Here is a 19,205-nt window from a genome sequence, read left to right on the forward strand (position 1 = left end):
ACCACCACAAAGTCGGGGTAATTGTAACATGATTCTTCCCAACATCCCTTAACATTTATTATAGCAATTAAGGCTACTAAAAACCGAATCACATACGCGATAAATAGTCCCCTCATCATTACTCTATTAGCGCTTTGAATTTAAACAAACGAACATAAAAAAATTTCTCCGCACCCACGTGGTCTCGAACCCGGGGCCTTTCGCTTGTGAAGCCGGTGAGATAACCACTACACAGCAGATACATATACATGAAGGCATCGTTTGACTAAATCTTATGTGAATTAAAAACTAACTATAAAAAAATAACTTCTGTGTGTGAGCACTATCTTAATTAGACAAGACTTCATTGGGTAATGACCATCTTCGACGATTGATCTTTCTGTCACTGTCATTCAATGGCGCTACCAACAGCGCCATGAAACACGCTGCTGAACGCTATTTGAGCTAATTTAGTTGTCAATTTGAACTAGAAAACTTAAAAAACTTCGGCGCACCTACGCGGTATCGAACCCGGGCCTCTCCGGATTTGGGGCGGATGAGACCACCAAAAAAGGTACTGACCCCATTTGGGATACCGACCTCATGAGGTACTGACCCCAATTGGGATACCGAACTATTGAGGTACTGACCCCAATTGGGATACGGACCTCTTGAGGTACCGACCCCAATTGGGATACCGACCTCTTGAGGTACCGACCCCAATTGGGATACCGACCTCTTGCGGTACCGACCCCAATTGGGATACCGACCTCATGAAGTACTGACCCCAATTGGGATACCGATCTCTGAACTCTCTTTGAGCTAATTTAGTTGTCAATTTAAACAAACGAGCATAAAAGAATTTCTCCGCACCCACGTGCTACCTCAATATCGTCGTCAACTTATTTTTTGTCTCACTTATTGTTATTATGTTACTTATGATTTATGAAAATATACTTTGCAGGCTCGTAACTCTGTTTCTACTAGAGGTACGGGGATGTCCTTTGAGTATGTTATAGTCCAATTTGTCCCCCATCTAACCATACTAAAAACTTAGGGCTACGACAAACAGGGGTCGAGGAATTAAGCAAAACGTAAACAAACAACCCCGTCCATCGGAATTAGTAATTATCCGAACATTTGTGTCAAGGTCACATTATTTACATCCCCGTATCTCTACTAGACCCAGAGTTACGAGGCCGCAAAGTTGGGTCTAATGCAATTCCTATGGAGGGTTTGTTTGTTTACGTTCTGCTTAATTACTTGGCCCCTGTTTGTCGTAGCATTACGTTTATAGTATGGTTGGATGGGGGACAAATTGAACTACAACATACTCAAAGGACATCCCCGTATCTCTACTAGACCCAGAGTTACGAGGATGCAAAGTTGGGTCTAATTCAATTCCTATGGAGGGTTTGTTTGTTTACGTTTTGCTTAATTACTTGGCCCCTGTTTGTCGCAGCCCAAAGTCTTTAGTATAGTTAGATGGGGGACAAATTGAACTATAACATACTCAAAGGACATCCCCGTATCTCTAATAGACCCAGAGTTACGAGGATGCAAAGTTGGGTCTAATTCAATTCCTATGGAGGGTTTGTTTGTTTACGTTTTGCTTAATTACTTGGCCCCTGTTTGTCGCAGCCCAAAGTCTTTAGTATAGTTAGATGGGGGACAAATTTAACTATAACATACTCAAAGGACATCCCCGTATCTCTACTAGACCCACAGTTACGAGCCTGCAAAATTGGGTCTAATGCATTTCCTATGGAGGGGTTTGTTTGTTCACGTTTTGCTTAAATATTTGGCCTGTATTTTCGATCAAAAATAAGAACATGTCTGTAGTGCAGTGGTTATCACATCCGCCTCACTCCCGGAAGTCTACAGGTTCGAAACTGCGAAGTTTTTTTTTTTTTCTTGGGATATGTAAAGACCTTTATAATTATCCGAACATTTGTGTCAAGGTCACATTATTTACATCCCCGTATCTCTACTAGACCCAGAGTTACGAGGCCGCAAAGTTGGGTCTAATGCAATTCCTATGGAGGGTTTGTTTGTTTACGTTCTGCTTAATTACTTGGCCCCTGTTTGTCGTAGCATTACGTTTATAGTATGGTTGGATGGGGGACAAATTGAACTACAACATACTCAAAGGACATCCCCGTATCTCTACTAGACCCAGAGTTACGAGGATGCAAAGTTGGGTCTAATTCAATTCCTATGGAGGGTTTGTTTGTTTACGTTTTGCTTAATTACTTGGCCCCTGTTTGTCGCAGCCCAAAGTCTTTAGTATAGTTAGATGGGGGACAAATTTAACTATAACATACTCAAAGGACATCCCCGTATCTCTACTAGACCCACAGTTACGAGCCTGCAAAATTGGGTCTAATGCATTTCCTATGGAGGGGTTTGTTTGTTCACGTTTTGCATAAATATTTGGCCTGTATTTTCGATCAAAAATGAGAACATATCTGTAGTGCAGTGGTTATCACATCCGCCTCACTCCCGGAAGTCTACAGGTTCGAAACCGCGAATTTTTTTTTTGCTTGGGATATGAAAAGACCTTTATAATTATCCGAACATTTGTGTCAAGGTCACATTATTTACATCCCCGTATCTCTACTAGACCCAGAGTTACGAGGCCGCAAAGTTGGGTCTAATGAAATTCCTATGGAGGGTTTGTTTGTTTACGTTCTGCTTAATTACTTGGCCCCTGTTTGTCGTAGCATTACGTTTATAGTATGGTTGGATGGGGGACAACTTGAACTATAACATACTCAAAGGACATCCCCGTATCTCTACTAGACCCAGAGTTACGAGGATGCAAAGTTGGGTCTAATTCAATTCCTATGCAGGGTTTGTTTGTTTACGTTTTGCTTAATTACTTGGCCCCTGTTTGTCGCAGCCCAAAGTCTTTAGTATAGTTAGACGGGGGACAAATTTAACTATAACATACTCAAAGGACATCCCCGTATCTCTACTAGACCCACAGTTACGAGCCTGCAAAATTGGGTCTAATGCATTTCCTATGGAGGGGTTTGTTTGTTCACGTTTTGCTTATATATTTGGCCTGTATTTTCGATCAAACATAAGAACATATCTGTAGTGCAGTGGTTATCACATCCGCCTCACTCCCGGAAGTCTACAGGTTCGAAACTGCGAAGTTTTTTTTTTTTTTTGCTTGGGATATGTAAAGACCTTTATAATTATCCGAACATTTGTGTCAAGGTCACATTATTTACATCCCCGTATCTCTACTAGACCCAGAGTTACGAGGCCGCAAAGTTGGGTCTAATGCAATTCCTATGGAGGGTTTGTTTGTTTACGTTCTGCTTAATTACTTGGCCCCTGTTTGTCGTAGCATTACGTTTATAGTATGGTTGGATGGGGGACAAATTGAACTACAACATACTCAAAGGACATCCCCGTATCTCTACTAGACCCAGAGTTACGAGGATGCAAAGTTGGGTCTAATTCAATTCCTATGGAGGGTTTGTTTGTTTACGTTTTGCTTAATTACTTGGCCCCTGTTTGTCGCAGCCCAAAGTCTTTAGTATAGTTAGATGGGGGACAAATTGAACTATAACATACTCAAAGGACATCCCCGTATCTCTACTAGACCCAGAGTTACGAGGATGCAAAGTTGGGTCTAATTCAATTCCTATGGAGGGTTTGTTTGTTTACGTTTTGCTTAATTACTTGGCCCCTGTTTGTCGCAGCCCAAAGTCTTTAGTATAGTTAGATGGGGGACAAATTGAACTATTACATACTCAAAGGACATCCCCGTATCTCTACTAGACCCAGAGTTACGAGGATGCAAAGTTGGGTCTAATTCAATTCCTATGGAGGGGTTTGTTTGTTCACGTTTTGCATAAATATTTGGCCTGTATTTTCGATCAAAAATAAGAACATATCTGTAGTGCAGTGGTTATCGCATCCGCCTCACTCCCGGAATTCTACAGGTTCGAAACCGCGAATTTTTTTTTTTTTTGCTTGGGATATGAAAAGACCTTTATAATTATCCGAACATTTGTGTCAAGGTCACATTATTTACATCCCCGTATCTCTACTAGACCCAGAGTTACGAGGCCGCAAAGTTGGGTCTAATGCAATTCCTATGGAGGGTTTGTTTGTTTACGTTCTGCTTAATTACTTGGCCCCTGTTTGTCGTAGCATTACGTTTATAGTATGGTTGGATGGGGGACAACTTGAACTATAACATACTCAAAGGACATCCCCGTATCTCTACTAGACCCAGAGTTACGAGGATGCAAAGATGGGTCTAATTCAATTCCTATGGAGGGTTTGTTTGTTTACGTTCTGCTTAATTACTTGGCCCCTGTTTGTCGTAGCATTACGTTTATAGTATGGTTGGATGGGGGACAAATTGAACTATAACATACTCAAAGGACATCCCCGTATCTCTACTAGACCCAGAGTTACGAGGCTGCAAAGTTGGGTCTAATTCAATTCCTATGGAGGGTTTGTTTGTTTACGTTTTGCTTAATTACTTGGCCCCTGTTTGTCGCAGCCCAAAGTCTTTAGTATAGTTAGATGGGGGACAAATTTAACTATAACATACTCAAAGGACATCCCCGTATCTCTACTAGACCCACAGTTACGAGCCTGCAAAATTGGGTCTAATGCATTTCCTATGGAGGGGTTTGTTTGTTCACGTTTTGCTTATATATTTGGCCTGTATTTTCGATCAAACATAAGAACATATCTGTAGTGCAGTGGTTATCACATCCGCCTCACTCCCGGAAGTCTACAGGTTCGAAACCGCGACTTTTTTTTTTTTTGCTTGGGATATGTAAAGACCTTTATAATTATCCGAACATTTGTGTCAAGGTCACATTATTTACATCCCCGTATCTCTACTAGACCCAGAGTTACGAGGCCGCAAAGTTGGGTCTAATGCAATTCCTATGGAGGGTTTGTTTGTTTACGTTCTGCTTAATTACTTGGCCAATGTTTGTCGTAGCATTACGTTTATAGTATGGTTGGATGGGGGACAAATTGAACTACAACATACTCAAAGGACATCCCCGTATCTCTACTAGACCCAGAGTTACGAGGATGCAAAGTTGAGTCTAATTCAATTCCTATGGAGGGTTTGTTTGTTTACGTTTTGCTTAATTACTTGGCCCCTGTTTGTCGCAGCCCAAAGTCTTTAGTATAGTTAGATGGGGGACAAATTGAACTATTACATACTCAAAGGACATCCCCGTATCTCTACTAGACCCAGAGTTACGAGGATGCAAAGTTGGGTCTAATTCAATTCCTATGGAGGGGTTTGTTTGTTCACGTTTTGCATAAATATTTGGCCTGTATTTTCGATCAAAAATAAGAACATATCTGTAGTGCAGTGGTTATCGCATCCGCCTCACTCCCGGAATTCTACAGGTTCGAAACCGCGAATTTTTTTTTTTTTTTTTGCTTGGGATATGAAAAGACCTTTATAATTATCCGAACATTTGTGTCAAGGTCACATTATTTACATCCCCGTATCTCTACTAGACCCAGAGTTACGAGGCCGCAAAGTTGGGTCTAATGCAATTCCTATGGAGGGTTTGTTTGTTTACGTTCTGCTTAATTACTTGGCCCCTGTTTGTCGTAGCATTACGTTTATAGTATGGTTGGATGGGGGACAAATTGAACTACAACATACTCAAAGGACATCCCCGTATCTCTACTAGACCCAGAGTTACGAGGCCTCAAAGTTGGGTCTAATGCAATTCCTATGGAGGGTTTGTTTGTTTACGTTCTGCTTAATTACTTGGACCCTGTTTGTCGTAGCATTACGTTTATAGTATGGTTGGATGGGGGACAAATTGAACTATAACATACTCAAAGGACATCCCCGTATCTCTACTAGACCCAGAGTTACGAGGCTGCAAAGTTGGGTCTAATTCAATTCCTATGGAGGGATTGTTTGTTTACGTTTTGCTTAATTACTTGGCCCCTGTTTGTCGCAGCCCAAAGTCTTTAGTATAGTTAGATGGGGGACAAATTTAACTATAACATACTCAAAGGACATCCCCGTATCTCTACTAGACCCACAGTTACGAGCCTGCAAAATTGGGTCTAATGCATTTCCTATGGAGGGGTTTGTTTGTTCACGTTTTGCTTATATATTTGGCCTGTATTTTCGATCAAACATAAGAACATATCTGTAGTGCAGTGGTTATCACATCCGCCTCACTCCCGGAAGTCTACAGGTTCGATACCGCGATTTTTTTTTTTTTTGCTTGGGATATGAAAAGACCTTTATAATTATCCGAACATTTGTGTCAAGGTCACATTATTTACATCCCCGTATCTCTACTAGACCCAGAGTTACGAGGCCGCAAAGTTGGGTCTAATGCAATTCCTATGGAGGGTTTGTTTGTTTACGTTCTGCTTAATTACTTGGCCCCTGTTTGTCGTAGCATTACGTTTATAGTATGGTTGGATGGGGGACAACTTGAACTATAACATACTCAAAGGACATCCCCGTATCTCTACTAGACCCAGAGTTACGAGGATGCAAAGATGGGTCTAATTCAATTCCTATGGAGGGTTTGTTTGTTTACGTTCTGCTTAATTACTTGGCCCCTGTTTGTCGTAGCATTACGTTTATAGTATGGTTGGATGGGGGACAAATTGAACTATAACATACTCAAAGGACATCCCCGTATCTCTACTAGACCCAGAGTTACGAGGCTGCAAAGTTGGGTCTAATTCAATTCCTATGGAGGGTTTGTTTGTTTACGTTTTGCTTAATTACTTGGCCCCTGTTTGTCGCAGCCCAAAGTCTTTAGTATAGTTAGATGGGGGACAAATTTAACTATAACATACTCAAAGGACATCCCCGTATCTCTACTAGACCCACAGTTACGAGCCTGCAAAATTGGGTCTAATGCATTTCCTATGGAGGGGTTTGTTTGTTCACGTTTTGCTTATATATTTGGCCTGTATTTTCGATCAAACATAAGAACATATCTGTAGTGCAGTGGTTATCACATCCGCCTCACTCCCGGAAGTCTAGAGGTTCGAAACCGCTTTTTTTTTTTTTTTTTTGCTTGGGATATGTAAAGACCTTTATAATTATCCGAACATTTGTGTCAAGGTCACATTATTTACATCCCCGTATCTCTACTAGACCCAGAGTTACGAGGCCGCAAAGTTGGGTCTAATGCAATTCCTATGGAGGGTTTGTTTGTTTACGTTCTGCTTAATTACTTGGCCCCTGTTTGTCGTAGCATTACGTTTATAGTATGGTTGGATGGGGGACAAATTGAACTACAACATACTCAAAGGACATCCCCGTATCTCTACTAGACCCAGAGTTACGAGGATGCAAAGTTGGGTCTAATTCAATTCCTATGGAGGGTTTGTTTGTTTACGTTTTGCTTAATTACTTGGCCCCTGTTTGTCGCAGCCCAAAGTCTTTAGTATAGTTAGATGGGGGACAAATTTAACTATAACATACTCAAAGGACATCCCCGTATCTCTACTAGACCCACAGTTACGAGCCTGCAAAATTGGGTCTAATGCATTTCCTATGGAGGGGTTTGTTTGTTCACGTTTTGCTTATATATTTGGCCTGTATTTTCGATCAAACATAAGAACATATCTGTAGTGCAGTGGTTATCACATCCGCCTCACTCCCGGAAGTCTAGAGGTTCGAAACCGCTTTTTTTTTTTTTTTTTTTGCTTGGGATATGTAAAGACCTTTATAATTATCCGAACATTTGTGTCAAGGTCACATTATTTACATCCCCGTATCTCTACTAGACCCAGAGTTACGAGGCCGCAAAGTTGGGTCTAATGCAATTCCTATGGAGGGTTTGTTTGTTTACGTTCTGCTTAATTACTTGGCCCCTGTTTGTCGTAGCATTACGTTTATAGTATGGTTGGATGGGGGACAAATTGAACTACAACATACTCAAAGGACATCCCCGTATCTCTACTAGACCCAGAGTTACGAGGATGCAAAGTTGGGTCTAATTCAATTCCTATGGAGGGTTTGTTTGTTTACGTTTTGCTTAATTACTTGGCCCCTGTTTGTCGCAGCCCAAAGTCTTTAGTATAGTTAGATGGGGGACAAATTGAACTATAACATACTCAAAGGACATCCCCGTATCTCTACTAGACCCAGAGTTACGAGGATGCAAAGTTGGGTCTAATTCAATTCCTATGGAGGGTTTGTTTGTTTACGTTTTGCTTAATTACTTGGCCCCTGTTTGTCGCAGCCCAAAGTCTTTAGTATAGTTAGATGGGGGACAAATTGAACTATTACATACTCAAAGGACATCCCCGTATCTCTACTAGACCCAGAGTTACGAGGATGCAAAGTTGGGTCTAATTCAATTCCTATGGAGGGGTTTGTTTGTTCACGTTTTGCATAAATATTTGGCCTGTATTTTCGATCAAAAATAAGAACATATCTGTAGTGCAGTGGTTATCGCATCCGCCTCACTCCCGGAATTCTACAGGTTCGAAACCGCGAATTTTTTTTTTTTTTGCTTGGGATATGAAAAGACCTTTATAATTATCCGAACATTTGTGTCAAGGTCACATTATTTACATCCCCGTATCTCTACTAGACCCAGAGTTACGAGGCCGCAAAGTTGGGTCTAATGCAATTCCTATGGAGGGTTTGTTTGTTTACGTTCTGCTTAATTACTTGGCCCCTGTTTGTCGTAGCATTACGTTTATAGTATGGTTGGATGGGGGACAACTTGAACTATAACATACTCAAAGGACATCCCCGTATCTCTACTAGACCCAGAGTTACGAGGATGCAAAGATGGGTCTAATTCAATTCCTATGGAGGGTTTGTTTGTTTACGTTCTGCTTAATTACTTGGCCCCTGTTTGTCGTAGCATTACGTTTATAGTATGGTTGGATGGGGGACAAATTGAACTATAACATACTCAAAGGACATCCCCGTATCTCTACTAGACCCAGAGTTACGAGGCTGCAAAGTTGGGTCTAATTCAATTCCTATGGAGGGTTTGTTTGTTTACGTTTTGCTTAATTACTTGGCCCCTGTTTGTCGCAGCCCAAAGTCTTTAGTATAGTTAGATGGGGGACAAATTTAACTATAACATACTCAAAGGACATCCCCGTATCTCTACTAGACCCACAGTTACGAGCCTGCAAAATTGGGTCTAATGCATTTCCTATGGAGGGGTTTGTTTGTTCACGTTTTGCTTATATATTTGGCCTGTATTTTCGATCAAACATAAGAACATATCTGTAGTGCAGTGGTTATCACATCCGCCTCACTCCCGGAAGTCTACAGGTTCGAAACCGCGACTTTTTTTTTTTTTTGCTTGGGATATGTAAAGACCTTTATAATTATCCGAACATTTGTGTCAAGGTCACATTATTTACATCCCCGTATCTCTACTAGACCCAGAGTTACGAGGCCGCAAAGTTGGGTCTAATGCAATTCCTATGGAGGGTTTGTTTGTTTACGTTCTGCTTAATTACTTGGCCCCTGTTTGTCGTAGCATTACGTTTATAGTATGGTTGGATGGGGGACAAATTGAACTACAACATACTCAAAGGACATCCCCGTATCTCTACTAGACCCAGAGTTACGAGGATGCAAAGTTGAGTCTAATTCAATTCCTATGGAGGGTTTGTTTGTTTACGTTTTGCTTAATTACTTGGCCCCTGTTTGTCGCAGCCCAAAGTCTTTAGTATAGTTAGATGGGGGACAAATTGAACTATTACATACTCAAAGGACATCCCCGTATCTCTACTAGACCCAGAGTTACGAGGATGCAAAGTTGGGTCTAATTCAATTCCTATGGAGGGGTTTGTTTGTTCACGTTTTGCATAAATATTTGGCCTGTATTTTCGATCAAAAATAAGAACATATCTGTAGTGCAGTGGTTATCGCATCCGCCTCACTCCCGGAATTCTACAGGTTCGAAACCGCGAATTTTTTTTTTTTTTTTGCTTGGGATATGAAAAGACCTTTATAATTATCCGAACATTTGTGTCAAGGTCACATTATTTACATCCCCGTATCTCTACTAGACCCAGAGTTTCGAGGCCGCAAAGTTGGGTCTAATGCAATTCCTATGGAGGGTTTGTTTGTTTACGTTCTGCTTAATTAATTGGCCCCTGTTTGTCGTAGCATTACGTTTATAGTATGGTTGGATGGGGGACAAATTGAACTATAACATACTCAAAGGACATCCCCTTATCTCTATTAGACCCAGAGTTACGAGGCGGCAAAGTTGGGTCTAATTCAATTCCTATGGAGGGTTTGTTTGTTTACGTTTTGCTTAATTACTTGGCCCCTGTTTGTCGCAGCCCAAAGTCTTTAGTATAGTTAGATGGGGGACAAATTTAACTATAACATACTCAAAGGACATCCCCGTATCTCTACTAGACCCACAGTTACGAGCCTGCAAAATTGGGTCTAATGCATTTCCTATGGAGGGGTTTGTTTGTTCACGTTTTGCATAAATATTTGGCCTGTATTTTCGATCGAAAATAAGAACATATCCAGTGCAGTGGTTATCACATCCACCTCACTCCCGGAAGTCTACAGGTTCGAAACTGCGAAGTTTTTTTTTTTTTTTGCTTTAGATATGTAAAGACCTTTATAATTATCCGAAGATTTGTGTCAAGGTCACATTATTTACATCCCCGTATCTCTACTAGACCCAGAGTTACGAGGCCGCAAAGTTGGGTCTAATGCAATTCCTATGGAGGGTTTGTTTGTTTACGTTCTGCTTAATTACTTGGCCCCTATTTTCGTAGCCCTAAGTTTATAGTATGGTTGGATGGGGGACAAATTGGACTATAACATACTCAAATGACATCCCCGTATCTCTATTAGACCCAGAGTTACGAGGCGGCAAAGTTGGGTCTAATTCAATTCCTATGGAGGGTTTGTTTGTTTACGTTTTGCTTAATTACTTGGCCCCTGTTTGTCGCAGCCCAAAGTCTTTAGTATAGTTAGATGGGGGACAAATTTAACTATAACATACTCAAAGGACATCCCCGTATCTCTACTAGACCCACAGTTACGAGCCTGCAAAATTGGGTCTAATGCATTTCCTATGGAGGGGTTTGTTTGTTCACGTTTTGCATAAATATTTGGCCTGAATTTTCGATCAAAAATAAGAACATACCTGTAGTGCAGTGGTTATCACATCCGCCTCACTCCCGGAAGTCTACAGGTTCGAAACCGCGATTTTTTTTTTTTTTTTTGCTTGGGATATGTAAAGACCTTTATAATTATCCGAACATTTGTGTCAAGGTCACATTATTTACATCCCCGTATCTCTACTAGACCCAGAGTTACGAGGCCGCAAAGTTGGGTCTAATGCAATTCCTATGGAGGGTTTGTTTGTTTACTTTTTGCTTAATTACTTGGCCCCTATTTTCGTAGCCCTAAGTTTATAGTATGGTTGGATGGGGGACAAATTGGACTATAACATACTCAAATGACATCCCCATATCTCTAGTAGAAACAGAGTTACGAGCCTGCAAAGTTTATTTTCAAAAATCAAAAGTAACCCTCTAACAATAAGTGAGACAAAAAAATAAGTTGACGACGATATTGAGGTAGCCTCAAGTTTAAAGTATCCTTGTATGGGGAGCAAAGAGTATCCAAAGGAGATCCCCGTATCTCTAATAGAACGAGAGTTATGAGCCTACATAGTTCAGTGTTAAAATCATAAGTAACATTATAAAAAAACGTCTTGGTTTGGACCAAGGCCGAAAAAACAAACGATATGTGTGAGGTTTCTCATTTGACTGAAGTTTCAGATATTGCAATTGTTTTAGTTATTTTTATCCATTTAATCCTTAATCAGTATTAAATTCAATCAACTGATTTTACTGTTAATCGATCCATTCCCTCTAAATTAATTGAAAAAATTACATATCTACGCTTTTTCAAGAACAATTACATTTTCCGAAAACATTTTATCATGAAATTAATTATTTTGAAGGGAGTACGTATTGAGGTGTCAATATAGAATATTTGAAATATTCTACTGACTTTCTTAAAAGAGCAGGTGAACTTTGACATAATTCGAAAGGAAAATGTAAATATTTAATAGTGGATTCCAAACAAGGGTGTTGCACTAATTTATACATTTAATTTCGTATAACGAAATGCTACATTTCTATTGTCGCCTCTATGAAGAAATGATTGCACTGCAATTTCCCTCTCCGTGCTTTAGAATTTCTTGGTCATGATTCAGTCTTCATTTGAAACGTCACCACCCCTTTCTACATTGTTGGCGCTATTGTACACCGGTTACGTATTACGTGTAATCCTTTTAGTACGCATAAAGACCATTTCGGAAAACACACAGGGGCGAGGCCACCATTGGGGTATTCTCCCTCACACCAAGGGTCACCGCCAGACTGTGCCAAAGTTCACTACAGGCAAGAGGCTAGTCAAATCTCACTGCCTATAGCGGTGCTTCTAGGCAAGAGAGAGAGAAGACCTCAATGGTGGTATCACCCCTGTGTTTTAATTATCTGTATGTAATTTCCAAAATGGTCCACTCACTTACAAATGTACACCGATTACACTGAGTTATCGGTCCTTCAGGCGCTAGCGAGTGTCAGGCCACAACCGTAATCATTCATGTACACGAATGTTTTATAGTTTTAGGTTATTAATGTTGGCGGGCAAGTCCGGAGAGTCATGTACCGTTCACTAATGTGAAAAGGTCTCGAACTATATGATAATATTGGCTGAGTGTGTTGCGACGGCTCAGATGACCCATACACTGGAACCACTGGTGATCGTAAAACTGTATATATTGGGAATATGAAGGAATGGGGGGGGGGAGTTACATCAAAAGCGCATACATTAAAATAAAATAATAAATTTTTTGTGTGCTACAGAGTGCCACCTACTCAAAGAAACCACACACGATAAACGTTGATGCTTTGTCTTATGAGGACGACATTAGTTTATAAATAAGTTTGAGCAAAATAAGTTATTTATCATAATTTCTTGAACATCAGTCTTCTCAGAAACTTACTACAGATTTAAACTTTTTTGCTGCAAACTTCAAAATTTGTCAAGCCAGCCTTAATTAAAACTATGACCGTCAATGTGCTTTCAAGTTAGTAATCATCGACACGAAATCCCTTCAAAATAATTAATTTCATGATAAAATGTTTTCGGAAAATGTAATTGTTCTTGAAAAAGCGTAGATATGTAATTTTTTCAATTAATTTAGAGGGAATGGATCGATTAACAGTAAAATCAGTTGATTGAATTTAATACTGATTAAGGATTAAATGGATAAAAATAACTAAAACAATTGCAATATCTGAAACTTCAGTCAAATGATAAACCTCACACATATCGTTTGTTTTTTCGGCCTTGGTCCAAACCAAGACGTTTTTTTATAATATCTGTCACTTCAGTCTTAATGTAATTAAAATTTGAATAATTTTATTTTTGCTTTACCGTCAAACATTTGGGGTTGATCTATTTCTAATTGCTTAAAGAAGTACTTAATTATCGTTAATTACATTTAACTTATATCCAATAACATTGATTTTGATATCCATATAATGTTGTACCATAAGTCTATTATGGGGACCTTACATAATAGACTTATGGTTGTACATTATTTATGAAAGAAGTTTAAAAACGACGGTATTTGAAATATGGAAGAAAAATATTTGTTTCGTAACACTGTATACACATACAGTATTGTCGAGATCAGACCAACAGCATTGAATGTTGCCAGATTAAATTGTTGCTGGTGATTTTACGAACTATGTTAATGATATATTAAAATTTAAATGGAAAAGTTACATTTTGACACATTCCTAACCCTAAAATTTTGTATTTGGAGCCTATTAAATGCATTATAGTGATAATGTAATTAATTTTAGTGTTAAATAGGAAAACGTTTAGGCTGAAAGAACTCGCGTAGTTTAATCTTATTTTCTTATTTCAGTTAAAGGTTATCTATAGTTACCCAAAAAACCTGTTGTTTTCGATTAATTTCACGTTAAATATGGTTATTAAGTTGAAATTAACGGCTTATCTTCTTTTATTAGTGTTATTGCAGTTTATTATACGAGTTTGAATAAGAAATTCTCCTAAATTGCAAACTTTAGAGGAGTGCCTGTTTGACTCTTGCGGAACAATCACTATTTTGCCCCAAAACTTTTAAATATCGCGCCTTTTCAATGGCTCTCTTTTAAAAATGGGAAAAATGCTTTTAAATGACAATTTAATTAATCGTAAGAATTCAACAGGAAAATGGAGGCTGGGTGAAAGATAAGTGTAGTTTTAATTTTAATTTGTTAGTTTAATTATAAGGTATCTATGAATTTACCCAAAACATTCGTGTTTTGGGCTAATTTCACATTAATTATACTTAAGTTTAATTTAACGGCTTATCTTGTTTATCTAGCGTGGATTTCGTTTATAAAACAAGTTTCAATAAAATATTAACTTTAATTGCAATCACCCTAAAATTTTAATGTATGCGCTTCTGATGTATTTTAACGATCATTTAAATTAATTTGAAAGTGAAATAGGAAACTACTGTGGCTGTACGAAAAACTTGTGATGTTTTAATCTTAATTTGAGCGTGGTTCTCGTGAGAGTGGATTAAGCTTAAAATTTATTTGAATTTTTTACCCTAATTGCAATGTTTAGTGCAGTTTAATATTTTTTCCGCAAATTCATTTTTTAACCCAAAACTTTTGAATTTCGCGGCAATTATTGTACTTTAAAATAGTTTAAATTAACTTAAGTGTCAAATAGAAAATATTCGACTTTACCAATGGCTCGGGTAGTTTTAATCAAAATTAAAGAGTTATTTAAAAGTTATTTGAGCCTTTATCCAAAAAATGTATATTTTGGTTTAATTTCACGTTAATTATGTTTAATTAACGTAGGACTGTTTTGGCACTATACATTTAGTGTTATAAAATGAGTTTAAATGTATACTTCACCTTAATTGCAATTTTTAGTGGAGTTTTAGATTCTCATTTTACCCTAAAGTTTTGAATTTCGCGCCTATTAAGGTACTTTGGAGATAATTTAAATTAGCTTATGTGTGGGGCTTTACCAACGGCTTGGGTAGATACAATCTTAATCAAGAACATCATTTAAGAGTTATCTGAGTTTTCATCCAAAAAAATGTATATTTTAGTTTAATTTTACCTTAATTACAGTTAATTACGTTGAAATTAACTTGTCGTCAGTGCTCATTAAGCTTATAAAATGTCTTTTAAAAAATAATTCACCTTAACTCTAATGTTTAGAGGAGTTTTTGATTATTTCCAACAAATTGCGTTAAATTTTTATCATATCCTGAGCTAGGTTTGTGGTAACATAAAGATTATCTATACAATATGTTAATGAATGATGTTATTCTATAGTTTAGCTTTAATATCAGTAATTAAATCAAATACCTTTACAATTCATAGCAATTTAAACCAATAAACAAACGGCAATGTGGACTGTGGAAATAGAAAACAACGTAACCCTCCGTTTCTAACGTGGTTAGGTTGAGAGAATCTGGGTTGTAAACATGAAAATTATTTGACTAATTAAATTATATAACGACACTGTCCTCCTGGATTAACCAGCACAACTGTTTCTTATGAATTAAACAATCCACTGTTAGTAACAAGTAGTTTATAAAATGATAACGTAACATCACTGTATGACTGATTCAATAGGATCAAAATTGTTTTAACGAATAATCTGGTCCTCTACATTGGTTTAGTTTCAGGAATTATACCACACACATTGACAATTAGTAGCATTTTAGTGAGATTAACAAATAATGAAACCGTTTATACCAGTCCTCAAATGAGAATGTTGACTTAACAGCGCTAACATTAACACCACTCTTTTAACTGCCGAAGGGAAAACAAATTGGAAATTTTGTCATCTTTCCTGTAATATTTTGAAGTCGAATTCTTCACAGGGTGAAAACACTACCGTTGATTTCTAAACCATAATAATTTGGATATATATGCCATTTTTTACTGTCATAGATACAGTATTAAGTTACAAGAAGCGTAAAACCTTGGCCCTAGGGTTGGGATTTGTAGCATGAATCGAAGCAGACTACGTATTTTGTAATTCCAAACAGAGCTGGAAATTAGCTTTCTAATAATCTTTAAAAGGAAAGACACTATAAACACTATATAACATAGAGTAACTAAAATACAACTTAAGCCTTGGCCGTAAAGAACGTCGAAAAGCTTACTTTAAATGATATAAAAACCTCTATTAACTGTAATTATTTACCTGAATTACTTTTCTAGACGAAAATTCGACCTGATAACGACGTATTTCTTATTAAGGGTGCTACAGTTAATTAGAAAATACATATAAAGGTGCTCAAGCTCGGACGAAATACAAAAGTAATTTGCTGGAGTCTACTGCTAAGAAATTAGGAAAATCAGCAAGAAAGCCAACATTTACAATTAGTCAACGTAACTTGTTAGCACCCACAAACCTAGGACCTTCTAGTTGTCAACGAGAACGAAATGAAGAAAATAGGTTTAAGCGCGCTATAAGGTTAGGCTGACATCTGACCCAAAAGTAATTTTTTGACTTACTACCTTAATTAGTTAAATTACAAAAATTAGAATTCATTAATTAAAAATCGAAACCCGTAAGTTTCCCGTTTAATAAATGCTTGTTAATTTAGAAGTATTCCGAAAACTAACTTCGCTATACTTTTTCCGTATGGCCTATGACCATTTCGTTAAAAAAACGAAAATTTTTTAATGCTTTTTCTATGGGACGCTAACCCTAAAAGGTGTGACTTTTTCTTTAACATTACGGAAGGGTGTCATGTCATATCTACAAGGGCCTACCGGCCCTGTAGAATAATAAAAATAAGTGAGACGATACTACACTACATATATATTATTATTCGTGGCCGAGAAAACAGGTCCCAGTAATTAAGGAAAACATATTCAAAGAAACCCCGCCATTGGAATATCTTTAGACTATACCATGAATCTATATAACTATGAATATACAGCTGCGTTACGCTGTCTAACCTCTCGATAAGGTTTGGGCGGGGCTTAGCGAAAGGAGACATCAGTCACGTGTCTGCTAGTGTTAGGAACGGGAGAAGGGAGGGGGAGTCCGAGGGTGTGTAAATTCGAAATGTCACTTCCTCTTGTCTCGTGATTGGCTATTAGAGCTACGCAAAACGCGTCAAAGCTAGGAGGGCAACACCCAAACCGAATCGACATGATAGAAGGGGGATATGATAGAGCTGTATATTCATAGTTATATAGATTCATGCTATACTTTAAAGGCTCGTAACTCTGTTTCTACTGGAGATACGGGGATGTCCTTTGGATATGTTATAGTGCAATTTGTCCCCCATCTAACCATACTAAAAACGTAGGGCTACGACAAACAGGTGCCAAGTAATTAAGCAAAATGTAAACAATCAAACCCCTCCATAGGAATTGCATTAGACTATACTTTGCAGGCTCGTAACTCTGTTTCTACTAGGGATACGGGGATGTCCTTTGAGTATGTTATAGTCCAATTTGTCCCCCATCCAACCATACTAAAAACTTAGGGCTACGACAAACAGGGGTCGAGTAATTAAGCAAAACGTAAACAAACAACCCCGTCCATCGGAATAGCATTACACTAATTTCTGGAGGCTCGTAACTCTGGTTCTACCAGAGATACGGGAATGTAAATAATGTCACCTTGACACAAATGTTCGGATAATTATAAAGGTCTTTAGATATCCCAAGCAAGAAAAAAAGAAAAAAAAACTTCGCGGTTTCGAACCTGTGGCCTTCCGGGTGTGAGGCGGATGTGTTAACCACTACACTACAGTTATACTATTATTCGTGGCCGAGAAAACAGGTGCGAGTAATTAAGGAGAACATATTCAAACAAACCCCGCCTTTGGAATATCTTTAGACTATACTTTGCAGGCTCGTAACTCTGTTTCTACTAAAGATACGGGGATGTCCTTGGAGTATGTTATAGTCCAATTTGTCCCCCATCTATCCATACTAAAAACGTAGGGCTACGACAAACAGGTGCCAAGTAATTAAGCAAAACGTAAACAATCAAACCCCTCCATAGGAATTGCATTAGACTATACTTTGCAGACTCGTAACTCTATTTCTACTAGAGATACGGGGATGTCCTTTGGATATGTTATAGTGCAATTTGTCCCCCATCTAACCATACTAAAAACTTAGGGCTACGACAAACAGGGTCGAGTAATTGAGCAAAACGTAAAGAAACAACCCCGTCCATCGGAATAGCATTACACTAATTTCTGGAGGCTCGTAACTCTGGTTCTACCAGAGATACGGGAATGTAATGTCACCTTAACACAAATGTTCGGATAATTATAAAGGTCTTTAGATATCCCAAGTGAAAAAAAAAAAAAAAAACTTCACGGTTTTGGCCTTCTGGGTGTGAGGCGGATGTGTTAACCATGCACTACACTACAGATACGTTATTATTAGTGACCGAGAAAACAGGTCCCAGTAATTAATTCTCTTTGCTCCCCATACAAGGATACTTTAAACTTGAGGCTACCTCAATATCTTCGTCAACTTATTTTTTGTCTCACTTATTGTTATTAGGTTACTTATGATTTATGAATATATACTTTGCAGGCAGGGTTGGCACGTTCTTGCCAGGGGTGGAAAAAACCGTGGTTTTTTCCAGGTAAAAACCGCGCGGCAAAAACCTTTTTGCCACGGTTTTTTCCACTTTATGTGGAAATAACGAACTAAATTTTAAAAATAAAAAAATTCGGATTTGAAATGAAAATAAAACGTCCAAAATTCTAACATAATTGTATAGGCTTATGAAGTGGGTTACATTCTCAGTATAAAATGGAAAAAAAACCGCGTGGCAAAGAACGTTTTGGCTTTGTTATACACAGGGCTCCCACCAAAATCTTAAAAAAAAAAGTAGGGAAATAGGGGATTTTTTAGGCTAGGAATAGGGTGAAATAGGCACCGAATTTTTTAAACTAGGGACCAAATAGAAACCAAAATGGGATCTTTATTTGAACTTATATTTTCACCAATCTATCCCTGTTTTCACAAAATGACAAAGTCAGATATTTGTAAAAATATTTTATCATAAAACTGACTTAGTTTTTGTTTATTACATTACTACGTTTCATCTATCACAATTCTATCACACTTAACAATCAGTCTTTTTTCGTTTTTCAATGAAATAAGAAATATAAATGTGT

At 38.1% G+C, this 19,205-nt stretch overlaps 1 protein-coding gene and 2 long non-coding RNA genes across 6 annotated transcripts in view; 1 reads left to right on the plus strand and 2 right to left on the minus strand.

Annotated features, from left to right (window-relative positions):
* The window catches only part of LOC149673876 (protein SERAC1), a 164,211-nt gene that overhangs the window by 105,366 nt on the left and 39,640 nt on the right, over nucleotides 1-19,205 (minus strand). The gene's annotated exons all lie outside the window — the stretch shown is intronic.
* On the minus strand, nucleotides 14,249-16,381 carry LOC149673883 (uncharacterized). Of its 2 annotated transcripts, none has more exons than XR_016366947.1 (2): nucleotides 16,247-16,381; nucleotides 14,249-16,090 (listed from the first exon to the last, which is right to left on the minus strand). It is a non-coding gene; the product is annotated as an uncharacterized LOC149673883 (long non-coding RNA). The 2 variants fall into 2 exon arrangements; XR_016366946.1 differs by having other exon boundaries at nucleotides 14,249-16,113; nucleotides 16,247-16,376.
* Nucleotides 16,109-16,400, plus strand: LOC149673884 (uncharacterized). The gene is made up of 2 exons (XR_016366948.1): nucleotides 16,109-16,234; nucleotides 16,303-16,400. It is a non-coding gene; the product is annotated as an uncharacterized LOC149673884 (long non-coding RNA).

Source organism: Phalangium opilio, unplaced genomic scaffold (genome assembly GCF_054372755.1).
Source record: "Phalangium opilio isolate 3A_F unplaced genomic scaffold, DU_Popi_V2 ptg000048l_1, whole genome shotgun sequence".
NCBI classification, from domain to species: domain Eukaryota; kingdom Metazoa; phylum Arthropoda; class Arachnida; order Opiliones; family Phalangiidae; genus Phalangium; species Phalangium opilio.